The following is a 15,215-nucleotide window of genomic DNA, read 5'->3' as shown; positions in this document are numbered from 1 at the left end:
GTTTGGTGGTACAGATCTCCTGCCCCCTTCGCCCTTTGTTTTGGCAGATCAAGGGAGGCTCAGGAGTCGCGGGTGGGTGGCTGTTGCCCAGGAGGGGTGTGAGGCACGCGGTTTCTCTGCCAGGCTAGGTGCAAAGCTCTTCTTTCGCACCCTGTGAAACATAAATGCACAGAGTTTTTAAAAAACTGGGCAATGGCCAGCTGCCTGCGACTCCTGAGCCTCTCCCGATCAGTCAAAACAAAGGGGGAAGAGGGAGGAGATTGGAAGAGGCTCAGGAGTCACAGGCGGGCAGTGGCCGTTGCCCAGTATTTTAAAAACTCTGCACATTTATGTTTCACAGGGTGCAAAAGAAGGGCTTTGCACCTTTATACAATGGTGAGGTCTTTTGCCTCACCATCCTCACTACTGACTCCCTGTTGCCACTCAGCTTCAAAAAAAAAAAAAAGGTATCCCCGGATTCATTGAAAAAAATCTGGTAGCCATACACCATTATCCCTCAGATTTTAGTGATTCTTTAAAATCCTGCAAAGCTGGTTTGACCAGAGATGAGGGTGGCATTTAACTAACATTTACTCATAGTAGATCCATTGAAATTGATGGACCTAACTTAGTTATGTATATTCGTTTCCAGAGGTCCACACTGAGTAAAACTTTCTTGAATTCTATCCTGAGTATCACATGGGGAAGAATGCCCGTCTTGCGTTACTTTCACCTCTCGGGAATTATTGCTTGTCTCCAGTCCGAGGAGGATCAGATCATACCTCACTTTACTTTGAGGAAAGTACAATTAGGAATTCAGTTCTGGTGCTTGATCTTGTGCAGAGTAAAGAACACTGCGCGAACCAGCAAGTGAAGCTTTTATCAGCATGGAGATCAACACAATCACTTGTCAGTGCCTACAGATCAAGCTGTTTTTAAAGGCACAGCTACAGTGGCTGGCTGAAAAACTGGCAAGCCAATCTTCATGCAGCTGTAAAGGAAGGGAACCCCCCCCCCCAATGTTTGCATGCCCAGTCAGATCTAGCATACCTACATCTACTGCTCCGTAAGAAAAACAACAGCAATTTGACTTTTTTAAAAACTGCCATTAAGTTCTTCCTTATAGATACAACTTTCTGGAAGTAGGGAGCAGGGGCATTTCCCCCAAAGAAGGGGGGGGGGCTATATAGAAAGAAGAGGCACCCAGCGACTTTAATTCCAAGAAATGGGCAAATAGAAAAGAAAGCAGTCTGAAGGTGACTCATCCAAGCTGATGGATGCCTGTTTCCCTTTGGGGCAAGTTGGGGCATGTGTCTGCTGTGGTTTCGACCTGCTCTTACCTGTAGCTTCATTTGGTCTTTTGGATCATTAGGCATGCAGAGATCCCCTGCGAGCATGAAGGCCAGATTATCCACGGTGTAATTGCAGCAGGGCCCATGCCTGCAAGGGGTCCTTGCCGTCTGAACTTGGAGCAAGGTATGAATTAAAATGTGTAACCTGACAGGGGAGCAGGTTTTCCAGAAGTTAGTGACACAGGTTTCATGCAGAACACTTCCAGAAGTCTGAAGGACCTCCCACCCTGACTGGCCCTGAAGTCATCGTCTCCCGCTCTCATTGCCTTTCAGAGGCAAAAGGTGGCAAAGGAGCATATTCTGTTGCCTAGGAGGAAAATGATGCCAGAGGTCGCTTCCTCCCTCACCAGGGCTTTTTTTGTTTTCAACTGGAAATCACTGAAACTCAGTTCTGGCACTTCTCAGGTGGGCGCCATTGCCCTCCAAGTGTCCCTATTTTCCAGTGACATCCCTGATTTAGAGAAGCTGTCCCAGTTTTCTGATTTGATCCCGGAATGTCCCACTTTTCCTTAGGACGTCCCTATTTTCTTTGGAGAAATGCTGGAGGGTATGGAGTTATCTGACCTCCAAGCCATCTGAAGGCAATACTCTATAGGGAAGGTTTTGTTTTTTTTAAAAAAGTTTAATGTTTTGTTCTGTTTTTATATATGTTGGAAGCTGCCCAGAGTGGCTGGGGCCACCCAGCAAGATGTGTGGGGTATAAATAGTAAAATTATCATTATGGAATGAGACGTCCTTGTTTTCATCGGAGAAATGTTATAAGAGAACAAGGGAGGCGTTCATGGTGCGTTCCAGAACCTCTTTTTCTAGAAAAATAGCTCTGGTTGTCACTCACTCACTTTTATGTGTTGGTTTGCACACTTCCTGTGGACGAGAGTGATTTTGAGGTAGGTGAAAGCAAACTAGAGAGCTGGTAGGTTCCTTCCCAGTCTTTAAGATACCACAAGACTTTTCTTTTTGGTACCTTCTTTCATGTGTTGCGTTGCCCCAGGGACCCCAACCACCTGGATCTGACCTTGGTAAGTGCATGCACAAGTTCTGTTTCATGTCCCCCAACATGGTACTTTAGCAAAGTATACCCATGGACAGGCCAGAGTTTTAGTATAGCCCAGTTTTATCCTTTTGGCCAGTTGCCCGGACTGGAGGATGTGAAGCTCTCCCACAAATTGTGTCCTCGGTGTTATCATCATTATTTCCTCTCCTTTTCTACAGAGGAAAACCAGCAGATTGTAACCTTCAGGGAGGTTGTTCTTCAAACACAGCGGCAGTCGATGCTATCTGACAGAGCGGACTCTGGCCCATGGAAGATGGCAAGGAGAGACGTCCTTCCTTGTTGGTGTTGGCACTGTTTTGAAGCAAATTGGTCAACGTTGGGTTTGGGGGATAGCTATGACCCTAGGTTTGAGTAGCAGTTGCTCAGTTTGTGGGGCACAGCAAAACCCGGGGGTTTCACTAAAAAAAAAAATACAAAAAAACTGCAACAGTTTGGCACCAGTTTGGAGGGGGTCCCAAATTTTGGGGTTCATTAATGTTAAGTACGAACCCCGTTTTTGATGTATCAGTTGCTCAGTTTATGGGGTGCTGCAAAATGTGGGGTTTTCGCTGAAAAACAACCTGCAAAACTTGTGACATAGGTTTGGAGAGGATCCCAAATTTGGGGGTTCGTAGTTAATTTTCCTGCGGATAAGCCACCTTTGGATTTGGTCTCCTCTTGGTTGTTTATCCGCTAAATTGGTTGGCTATTTGACCTTTTGTTGAACTTTGCCCTGATATCAGTATTAGTGAAGGCTGGATAATCAATCTTTTAAATGAGTAAATAAAGATTGATTAAAAGATTTATATGCCGCTCTTTTCAGTCTTAACTTTCCAGGTCCTAAAACCACTGATGGCTGCCAAGATAAGCATGTAAATAAGAAGGGCACAAATGAATTCAGCAGAGCCCTCAAATGCAAATGTTTAACCCAGCAGAAAGCAGCAAAAGTCACTGGAATTAAAACCAGGCAGATCACATGGTGGAAGAAAAGCCTAGGCGAATTATGGCAGCGATCCTGGCAGTCAGAATGAACCTAGTGACACTATTTTTGCCCTTGTGCAATTGGCTCATTTCTCCCGCCTCCCCGTCTGCTTTGGTCTGACGTGTCTGCAGTAGCCAGGATTCATTTGGAAGGAGATCAAACTCCAGAGCAAAGTAGCACACACTGTGGTACTACCATCCCTGGAAATGGTTAAAAACAAAAACAAAAATTCTTGGGCTGCCAGGGACGTGCTTTGTGAGGCAGAAGAGGCACTCCCCCCCCCCAAAAAAAAACCCCTAGCCCTCCCACCCAGCTCCAAGGCAGGCATGTGCTGAGGTCAGTGATTTTTGCTCATCTGAGGGAGGGGATGGGGGGGTCTGCTGAAATTGCACAGCAAAAGAAGGAAGCAGGAGCAGCTATTCAGAAGTGCAGGAGATGGGACAGTCCTGGGAACTCCCTGAGGGCTGAAGGGATGCACTTAAAGGATGACTGAAAAAGCCTTCCTGCCTGCATTTATCAAGTTCTTCCTGTGTGCCAGGAAGGGAACCTGTGGCCCTCCAGATGTTGTTAAACTCTGGTACCCATAAATCCCGGGCATCATTGCTAATGGACAGGGAGGCTAGGAGCCGAAGTCCAACAGCAACAGGAGGGCCAGGCTTGCTTTATGCCTCCGTGTAGCAGTCTCACATTTTTCAGAAACAGCCACTGAGGTGGGATTTTTTTTTGGGGGGGGAACAGATGTGAATAAAAAGGCAAGTCTCTGCCCCAAGGAACTACAGATCAACAGTAGGAGGGACAAGAGGGAAGGGAGTTTGTTGTTGTCTGCCTTGAGAGACAATGGAGTGAACCACTCAGGGTGAAGTGGAACTGCTGAATGTTAACAGCTCCTGCTGTGGCTGCAGAGACGGGTAGCTCATAACTGCTACCTCCCCTGCATTGCTTTTGCTGTGTTAGCAGCACCAAAGTGACCTCTCTGGGGAACAAGCCTGGACAGTGTGTACGGGGGTCCAGGGCTGCCCAGACGACAAGATCCCCCTCTTGGCCTTGCTGAGGTGGTCCAAAGGAAAGCAGAGCAACACGTTTGTCACCAGCTTGGCTGCAGGAGTCGCCGGAAGGAGGCCTACAAGCCGCCATCCAGCCATCTCAGGGACTCCAGATTTGTGTAGGGTTCACTGATGAGAAAATACACATGGGTTGCAGATGGCTCCCAGGGCTAGGTTTAGGGGCAGACAACCCAGCTAACTGCCTGAAGCAGTAAGCCGAGAGGATGCCAGGCTTGGGGTGCCAAGCAGCTGAGCTTGGTAGTGCAGACATATCACCTATGGCTGGGGGGGAGGCTTTGCATCCTCAAATATTCTTGCCTGGCTGGAGTATGTTCTTGAACTCTGATTATGTCTTTTGCTGGTCTGGGTGGATGCTAGAGAGGGATGTGCTAGTGTGTGGAGAAACTAGCCTCCTGCACAAATGGTACATTCCAAAGCCTTCACAAGCTTGTTGCTTCCCTTGTAGTTGACCAACTCCTTAGACATGTAAAGAGGATGCTTAACAAGAGCAGTTCCTTCTGTTACAGACTCCAACCTTACAGATACAAAACCTCCCTGCAGGTGACCCAAAGAAATCGTCCAAATCAACCCCCACAACCATATATAGTGTAACGATTCTAATGAAGGTAAAGGTACCCCTGCCCATACGGGCCAGTCGTGTCCGACTCTAGGGTTGTGCGCTCATCTCACTTAAGAGGCCGGGAGCCAGCGCTGTCCGAAGACACTTCCGGGTCACATGGCCAGAGTGATGAAGCTGCTCGGGCGAGGCAGCACCAGTGCAGTGCACGGAAATGCCGTTTACCTTCCCGCTATAAAGCGGTACCTATTTATCTATTCGCACTTAGGGGTGCTTTCGAACTGCTAGGTGGGCAGGAGCTGGGACCGGACGACGGGAGCGCACCCCGCCGCGGGGATTCGAACCGCCGACCATACGATCGGCAAGTCCTAGGCACTGAGGTTTTACCCACAGCGCCACCCGCGTCCCTTTTAACGATTCTAATACAGCATAATAAAAGCATCATAATGAACAAAATCAATACAATAACCATTATACAAACACACCCTAAAGCCCAGGTTGCATTCCTGCATCATTCATAGAATTAAATATGCCTATATGCCTGGGAGAATATGTCTTGTCTGACTGGCACCATCAGTAAAGGACACTGGAGCCGAAGTCTGAGGCCCCACTCAGCAGAATGAATTGGAGAGCTCCCCAATGTGGCAGGGCTGGTCTGCCACACTTTGAAGGAATGCAAAATAATGCACATTGCCATCTATAAAGAGGATGCTGTGCATAAGACCAGTAAGCCCCGAATTGAGCCTGTATCTCAGGTCAGAGTCCATGCATAGCAGGGCCACAAGGGAGGCAGAAATTGTTTCACCACTTCTTTGGGCACCCAAGGGCCACAACCAGTTTTTAGGGGTCATAGAGATGGCTGTACCTTCTGTGCATGCCAAAATAAGGAGGTCCCAGGGAGATTCTTCTCGTGTTTGGATTTTGCTTCCTGACTCCAGAGCAATCCTCAATAGCTCAAGGGATTGAGAGGAAATCTAAAGCTGGGCTTCTTGCCAGAAGTAGCTGGTCTAGACAGAGATGGTCTCCGTTTCCCCGCCCCCCTTCGCCTCCCCTCCTAGCTGCCAAACCGGTCTCCATGAATGCTAATTCTTCATGCACCCGGTCGGCTAGCTTCATAAAACAGCATCCAGACAGCCAAGCACGAAGGGCAAAGGGCATTTCTCTGCTGGATTCATTTCTACGCTATTCCCGGTGTTGTCTAAATTGGGGGCCTTTTTTGTTGTTGGTGGTGCATAGCTGCACTTATGCGTGCCATCTCATCGTCTGGGCGGTCACATTGCTGGAGTGTGAGGGTGCTGGATCATGTATCGCCTCCCAGAGAACGGAGGACAAACTGGGAAATGGAGATTAGAGACGAGGAAGGAGTTCTAAACATCCTCTGCAGCAGCCGCCTTTCCCAACCGGCAGGGCTGGGCTGGGAATTGTGGGCCGGCACATCTTGAGGTCACCGGGTTGGGAAAGAGCTGCTCTGCACTGTCAGCTCCCTCTGTGCACTTGCAAAGCCGGGATGAGAGATGCCATCAGATTAGCTCAGGCCTGTACAAGCTGCAATCCATCACACCCAACACAGCCCACAACTCTGCAAGGCAGGCACACCAGGAGGGGGCTTGATAAATCTCCTGCCTGGAACTGTACAAACAAAGGGGTCGTGCAGCCTCTGGCAGACCGCATGACCAATGGGCTGCCTCTGGCTCTGTGGGGCACATTTTGTGCAGGATTGTGCTCCGATTAGGTTGGACAGGGATTGGCTGTCTCCTCCTCTTGCTTCAGAGTGGATCCGTGATTCTGATCCTGGCTGGGGACCCCAAGTGAAAATAATAAAGAGGAGTTAAAAATAAGAGGGAGGAAAGACTGCTGCAGAGGCAACGTGCTTTTAAAACCGAAAAGCGCCTTGCCTTTTCAGCAGAGCAGTGGATGGATACTTTGAAGAACGCCTCCTCTGTGCTTCAGGATGGGCACAGAGGATGCATTGCAATTTGGAAATGTTTCAATGACACCTCCCACAGCGTGGCTGTAATATTTTACTTTCAGTGCTGTGATCACCTATGAAGAACAAGAAAACCAGATTAGCGATCCTCACCTTGACATAACAAGAGTTTAAGAGCTGAATGCTACAGTATGTACACAATAGTGTCTACTCTGGCTCCATCAGACTCCCACTGCTGGTTTTTGAAGCCGGGCACATGTGATGTTAGCCACAATCCATCTGAATCCTGTTGTAACTGAAGTGCAAAGTAGGCTCTCAAACCAGCTTCCATCCAATATGAAAATGCAAGCCGGTTAAGCTGAAGTGTGGACAGTTCTGACAGCCTTTTTTGCACATGCCCAGATGACAGCATGTGCTTAGATGACATCATCTTTGAACAGAAGTTGGAGGGGGTTGCAGGCATGGGGAAATAAATCAGGTAATGAGGGAAGACATTCCTACCCCCCCTCCAGTTTGAACAGTAACATTAAAATGTGACTTGAAACGTAATGGGGTGGGGTGGGGGGACGATCTTGCAGCATTTTAAGTTGCTAATTATGTACATAGCCTTACTATTTTACCAGGTACTAAAATAGGCTGTTGGCCGGGACACGGGTGGCACTGTGGGTTAAACCACAGAGCCTAGGACTTGCTGATCAGAAGGTTGGCGGTTCGAATCCCCGCCATGGGGTGAGCTCCCGTTGCTCAGTCCCTGCTCCTGCCAACCTAGCAGTTCAAAAGCACGGCAAAGTGCAAGTAGATAAATAGGTACCGCTCTGGTGGGAAGGTAAACGGTGTTTCCGTGCGCTGCTCTGGTTCGCCCGAAATGGCTTAGTCATGCTGGCCACATGACCTGGAAGCTGTCTGCGGACAAACGCCAGCTCCCTCAGCCTATAGAGCAAGATGAGCGCTGCAGCCCCAGAGTCGGCCACGACTGGACCTAATGGTCAGGGGTCCCTTTACCTTTAAAAAAGGCTGTTGCAGGATTTTGTTATTAGGCTTTCTGTCATGGGGCTATTTGCCAGATGATCGGTGGGATAGTGAGCAGGTAGGCTCAAACTCCTGCTCATCCACGATGCTCATTGGGACTATCATTTTTTTACTTGCCCACAAGTGATCTGGAGTTAGAGGGGAGCACTGAAATGGCCAGGTTTGCTGACAAACACCAAGGTAGTAAAAAAAAAACCAAGCCCCAAAAGGATTTTCGAATGGGATGGACAATAAAATGAGAAATGCAGTTCAATGTAAGCAAGTACATGCCCCAATGCGTGTTTTTCATTTATATTGCCCCCTGGTATGAAGTCCATCAAGCTGGTTGGCTGAGTCTCTCCCTCTGCATGTAGCAGAATCTCAGCCAGTCTGCCCGGACGCTCTAGAACCTTGGAAGTTTCCTGCGCTGTGGTGACCAGTGGCAAGCGACAACGTTAAGACCCTGTTAGTTAAGAGCCCATTTCAGGGAGCTGCTCTTTCACTTCCTTTGCGTCTAGTACAACCAGTTCCAAAGTAGCAGCAACAAACAAGGGGCCTCTGGTTTTGCTCTTGTTCCAAGGCAATCAAAACCCTCCCACTGGTGGCTTATGTGGGAGACTACGAACTCCTTAAGAACCTTTTTCACAACTTAAGAGAGCAGCTGAAAGGAAACCCACAAAGCTGCTGAGGCTGTTTCCCTTTCAGACCTGCTTTTACCAGATAGCAGATTTTAGAGCTACTGTTCCGCACCAGATAAGCAGGGGGGGGGGGGTTTGTCTGTTTGTATACCTAAGAGGTTTTTGGTTTATTTAAGGTGCACATTTAAAAATATAAAGAGTGGGCGAGACAAGCACTTAAAAAACACGTGTTCTTTTTTCGGTGTGGTTTATTTCAAGATTACATGTATTACATAATCAACAATATAAAGTGCCTGCTAAGACAGATAAGCACCTTATCTATCTTATCTTTCTATAGACATAAAAATGTAAGGTTGTCATCACGCTGTAGTTGGCTTGGCTGCTGATAGTCAGCCATGCCAACTGCAATGTGACGAATGGCAGCCAGGTGAGTGGGGAAGCAGTGCAGGTGGCAGACATCCCAGAGCAGCTGTTTAATGGAAGGGGACAGTTTAGAAAGCTATTGTGTGTAGTGCCTCCTCCCCTCCATTAAACATAGCTGCACTGAGGTTTAAGGGAGGTGCTTCACACAGTGGTTTAACAAGCTGTTCTTTGAAATGCCTGCCTGTCCTTTAAAGGAGAGGGTGCAAGGGGAAGGGAGTGGGGCTTGGGGCAAGCTTTGGGGGGGGATAAATGAGGGGATGGGTGAGGTGTAAAAGAGGGTGGTCAGATGTGGGGGAAGGGCAATTGGCAAGAGTAGGTAGCCCCTAGTATTTGTGTTTGTGTGTATAGACACACACACACACACACACACACACACACACAAACAAGCACACACAGAGGTTGGGAGGAAGAAAAGTCTCTCTGTAGCCATCACAGCAATTGAAGAGGAGAAACTGAAGCTGAAAAGGAGGGTCACACTCAGCTGGGATTCCCTATTTTTGGTTTAATCAGTGTGGAATGCATGCGCTAGAATAAGTCCAAGTATGCTATGCACATGTGGTCCACCTCCCCTCTCCTGCACATCAAAATGCAGACCCTTCAAGTATCCCTATTTTCCAGGGATGTTCCTGATTTTGAGAAGCCATCCTGGTTTCTGTTTTGATCCCAGAATGTCCTGCTTTTCCTTAGGATGTCCCTAGATTCATTTGAAAAACGTTGGAGGGTATGGAGCTAGCCAACCCCCCAGCAGTCTGAAGGCAATCCTGTACAGTGGTACCTTGGGTTAAGTACTTAATTTGTTCCGGAGGTCCGTTAACTTGAAACTGTTCTTAACCTGAAGCACCACTTTCACTAATGGGGCCTCCCACTGCTGCTGCCAGAGCACAATTTCTGTTCTCATCCTGAAGCAAAGTTCTTAACCCGAGGTAATATTTCTGGGTTAGCGGAGTCTGTAACCTGAAGTGTATGTAACCTGAAGCGTATGTAACCTGAGGTACCACTGGATAAGGAAGTGTTTTTTATTTTTAAAAATGTTTTCTTGTGTTTTATATATGTGTTGGAAGCTGCCCAGAGTGTTAGGGCAACCCAATAAGATGTGTGTGTGTGTGGGGGGGGTATAAATAGCACATTTTTCATTATAGAATGGGACGTCCCTATTTTCATCGCAGAAATGTTGGAGGGTATGCAAATGGAAGCATTTAGTTTTGCTTTCCCTGAATCTTGGCTCGCTGTGTCATCCACACCAAGGATCGGCATTTATAACAAGCTCCAGTCAAACCATGGTTGCTGAAGCTGATTTGTTAAACCAACCAGTGTTTGGTATTTACTTATTATTAATTTTATAACCCACTCTTCCTCCCAAGGAAGCTCAGCGTCATCCTTGGCCCAGAAGTGCAAGATTCAGGGAAAGCTAAATGCTGGTTCAGTTTGATGTTTAAATGCAGCCAGTGAGACTTACACCTGTCCACCTCAGTTACTAATAAGGCAAGTAAAGAGAAAATAGGGAAGGACACCCAGCTAAAGGCATAAAAATTCCACAAGCAAGGCAATGCCTACATCACAATGTGTCACAGCACAGACATTCCCCCAGATTTCCTAATGGATGCTAAGACTTCAGGTTACTCCACAATAGATTTAGCTAGATCAGGGCCTTGTGTTTAGAGTATGAGCGATGCCAGCTGCCGGAGAAACTCATGAAGCAACAGGATCAGTTATTTTCCTATGAGTATCATTTCTGTGTTCAGTTCTCTTACTGTGTTGATGCAGAAACAGTAAAAAGAAACATTAGCGTGAGTGTGGAATTCTCTCTCCCTGCCCAACACCCCCGGTGGAAATTTTCTGCTTGGACCAGAGAGCGTTAATGATAGGTTATATTTAATGTCCAGGGCATGTCACTTCCTGGAAATTAACAACTGTGCTGAAGATTCAGAAAGCATTATGGGATTCAGTTATGAAGTTAAGCAAACATCCGATTTCCTTATTCCAGGGCAGTGCAATGGAAATCTCCACAGCCCAGTGAGTGGCATGTTCTGTGCTTACATAACACTCAAGGTTCAACCTCAGGCAGCTCCAGATAGAGGGCAGATCTTGAAGAGCCTTTGGCAATCAGAATATGCCATACAATAGCAGACTAGGTGGACCAATGGTACGGCCCACTATAAGGACTAAGAGACAGATGGATGTCAACAACAATGCATTCAAGAGAAGATGATCAGATAGCTTGGGAATGGACTTTGAAATGATATATCCTCACAGACTGATCAGATAGCCTGCGAACAGACTTTGAAATGATGGATCAAAGCCAAGTTATTTCTCCTTATCTTCTCAGAGGATGTCAGATTGCAAGTTGCATTGTTGTCCTATACAGTGGTACCTCGGGTTACATACGCTTCAGGTTACATACACTTCAGGTTATAGACTCCGCCAACCCAGAAATAGTACCTCGGGTTAAGAACTTTGCTTCAGGATGAGAACAGAAATCGTGCTCTGGCGGCGCGGCGGCAGCAGGAGGCCCCATTAGCTAAAGTGGTGCTTCAGGTTAAGAACAGTTTCAGGTTAAGAACAGACCTCCAGAACGAATTAAGTTCTTAACCCCAGGTACTACTCTATTCATTGGGGATGGCCATTCCCAACGAGATGCTACCTATATCCTCAGGCAGTTGCAGAGTCTGATGATGCTTAATACCAGATGAGAATAAAGCATATGCAGAGTGCAACTCTCTGTTGACACTGGCATAGGAAATCGTTTCGCTCTCTGACTGATGTTTGCTGTCATTACAAATGTTCTAACAAGCGCTTTGTTCCATGCTGCCTCCTATAAATGCGTTTTCAAAATAAGAGAATTGTCTTAGTACTCCTTAAACAAACTCCAGGAATTGTTCCAGGACACAGAGTACTGAGAAATTTTAACAAAAACAAAGACACCTAGGGCTGAAAGGGAATATGCAATCACCTGGTGTAATCATCCTTAGGTCTGTTTACTAATTGATAACCTATACAGGCAACACTAACCAACTCCACCCACCCACCCCACCGGCCCCATTGGTATGCATTTGTGAACATGTGACATGCAGAAATTAAGCGGCTGAAGGCTTCCCTATCATCACACCCTTCTTGTTTCATCTCTCCAATTCCTGTACTATGGACAGTTGGTAAAGACATAGAACATCAAATTGGGGTCTTCTATTGCAGCTTCATGATCAACCATTTCATGATGTGGAGGGTGTCCTCACCCTGCCACTTTAATGCAAGGACCTATTGTAGGAGCCAAGGCTGCCTATATAAGAAAAGCCTGCTGGATCAGGCCCATCTAGGCCAGCATCCTGTTCTCAAGAGTGGCCAGCCTATGGGGAAACCGGAAACATGAGCACTCTCCGCTCCAGTGGCTTCCACCAACTGCTATTCAGAAGTATTGGTGGAAGCATCTTGTCTATTATCCCCTTTCCATTAATGTTGCTGTTAACTACCACATGGCAAGCACGAATTCAGCAGGTGAAGCTATTCCCATCACTTCATCAGTTGATCTGCTCATGGGTTACCGGTGCCCTTCAAGGAGAAACAAAACAAAGTTGTTCAGAAGGGTGTGCTGCTCCTTTAGCACGGACAATGGAGCAAGTGGCCCCATTCCAGGATGCAGGAGTCCAGCACAACAAGACATAGATGCGTGACTGAAGCCACATGATGGGGAACATGTCAGAAAATGTGCTAGTTTCAGCTCTGCAAGCATACACAACAGCGCAGCAAGCCAGGTCAGAAGTACTGGCTTGCTGTACGGCTTCCTTTTGGCTCGGATCGGTAATATTTGCTGTGCCATTTGCTCCAAGTTATTTAAGAAGCCTCCCTTCTGCTGTCTGAATCTGGAGATGTTGGCTGGAGATTTGTTTGTACATAATTAGAGTTCATGTACAGATTGTAGCACTTTGGGAGGGAAGAGCTGCAGAAAAGGCTTGAGTCAGTACAAAATGTTCCTCTGGCATCTCCTGGAAACCCTGAGAACATCACTGCACAAGGCCTTTTGTTGTATTCTCTCTGCTTGTAAACTATTTTTACGGCATGTTTGGCGTTCCACAATCCTCCCACTTCTAAGAAAGGACGATGCACTTGAGATGGTGACCTCCACCACAAGGATTGGGATGGGTCAAAGATCCAAACGTTAAATGGAAAGCATTGATCAAAATTACTTCGCAATAATCTTCCCCTTCCCTCCGTTTCTCAGAATGAAAACATGTCAAGAACCACCTCTTTTTTCTTTTTTTAAAAGGGTCAAAATGTTAATGTTAATGAAGATGTTGCAGATTTCTTTTCAGAAAACCAACATGGGTAAAAAAATTATTTTATGGCCAAACTGTGCCCCTATTAGGATAAGGACAGCCTAACAACTGTTGTCTATGCTCTGGTAACCTCCATGTTAGATTGCTACTGCAACACATTATACATAGGGCTGCCTCTGAAGACAGTTCAGAAACTTCAGCTGATGCAGAATTTGGCAGCCAGATTGCTCACTGGAGCAAGATGGTGTGAGCATATTGCATTCTGGCCTGACTGCACTGGCAGACAATTAGTTTCCAGGCCCAATTCAAAGTGCTGTTTTTGACCTACAAAGCCTTAAACACCTCAGGACCGTAATATCTCAAGGACCACCTCCCTCCATATGAACTGACCTGGACCCCGAGATCAAAGAGTTTTAATGGGATAGATAATTTCACAAAACTTTTCCCCTGCTTAATAACAAGTTTGCTATATAATCTGCTCTACGATAAAAATTGTGGAATGCAGATTGCTAACAAATTTCAGTATGTGCATGCTTAAAAGAATGATGTATTGTGCAGTTTGAGAAGTTCTAGTTGGACTATACCTTGGATTAAGAATGCTTTGCCTCAAAGGATCACCCACTTTCTATGAAATAATTTGAGATGTGGCTTTGTGTAAAGGATACGAGACTTTTCCGTATAGCCATTGCATGTGACACATTTCTGGACAGTTGACAATGGAGAGAGAAATGGACAGCTTGATCAGTTATGAGAAGATGGAAATGATTCACTAGTTGTCAACTTGTTAGATATTTCAGCTGTTTGCAATTTAATATCCTTCGTTTACCTTTTATTATGAATGCAGATGTGGAGCAGCAGTAGGCTAGCATGCTACATCAACTCCATAGTATTTGTAATGTAAAATTATGACCCTCAAACTATGACGAATTTGAATAATCTGTAACAAAAATTAAACACACGAACTGGAAGTCCAGTCCTAATGGTCAGCCTGCAGTTGTAGCTAAAGAGATGCTCTTCAGCATTTCAAGTTGGTTAAAGATCATGCCTGTGTGTCCCATTGTCTGTCTGTTGAGCTGAGGTCCTGCTTGCAGGCTTCTATGGACATCTGGTTGGCTATCATGAGAACAAGATGTTGGACTAGATGGGCCTTTGGCCTGTCCCAGTAGCAAGGCTGTTATTCTTTGTCACTGAAGATCTGGAATTTCTCCTCAACCTGAAAGCAACAGGGCATGCATAAACTTGCATAATGCTGGGATGTTACTATAAAAAAGGAGTGCAGGACTGTCTTCCAGAGACCATAGGGACTTCTTCGCTCCTGCAGCTATCCCAGTATCAGAAGACCTGGATTCCTTGCAACTCCACGTAAGCCCTGGTACATAGCAACTGTCCATACAGAGAACAAAAGGCGAGAAAGCGCAGTTTGCTGAGCCTCAGCATAATTTACTTAAAAGGAAGCTCCACAGAAATCTAGGTAACTTAGGTTAGGCTTAGGCTGAGAGTTGACAAATTTGATGGACTTGAACTTTTATATACGTTTGAAAACATTCCAACTCTTCATGAGAGCTAAAAACAAAGAAGAGAAACTGAAATGTTTTAGTACCCTTTAAGGCTGCACAGAAGTTGTACAGGAGCTGTGTTTTTCTTGCCAATCTTAAACTGATTGTATTAAAGCCACAGCAGACTTGTGATAAAATCTGGTGCAAAATTGCAGCAGCAACTTTTTGGTTTTGAGCACCCACTGCTTGCAAAGTTGTGGCTGCAGTATTACAGCAGTTCCTGCCTCCCACACTACACTGCCCGTGTAGGTGGAGCACTGCTAAAATACACAACAACATTCCTGAATGTAATATATGACTCTGTCCTTAAAATTTGATAGAAACCAGGATACACAAAACCCATCCGCAAAACGTCTTCTACAAGCAAATAAGTGCTTAAGATGAGATGCTGCTCTTGTGCTTTGGCAGATACAGCAGCAGAACTCATCC

The sequence above is a fragment of the Podarcis liolepis genome (assembly GCF_965112155.1).
Source record: "Podarcis liolepis genome assembly, chromosome: 5".
Taxonomy (NCBI): domain Eukaryota; kingdom Metazoa; phylum Chordata; class Lepidosauria; order Squamata; family Lacertidae; genus Podarcis; species Podarcis liolepis.
Note: the sequence above shows the minus strand (reverse complement) of the source record.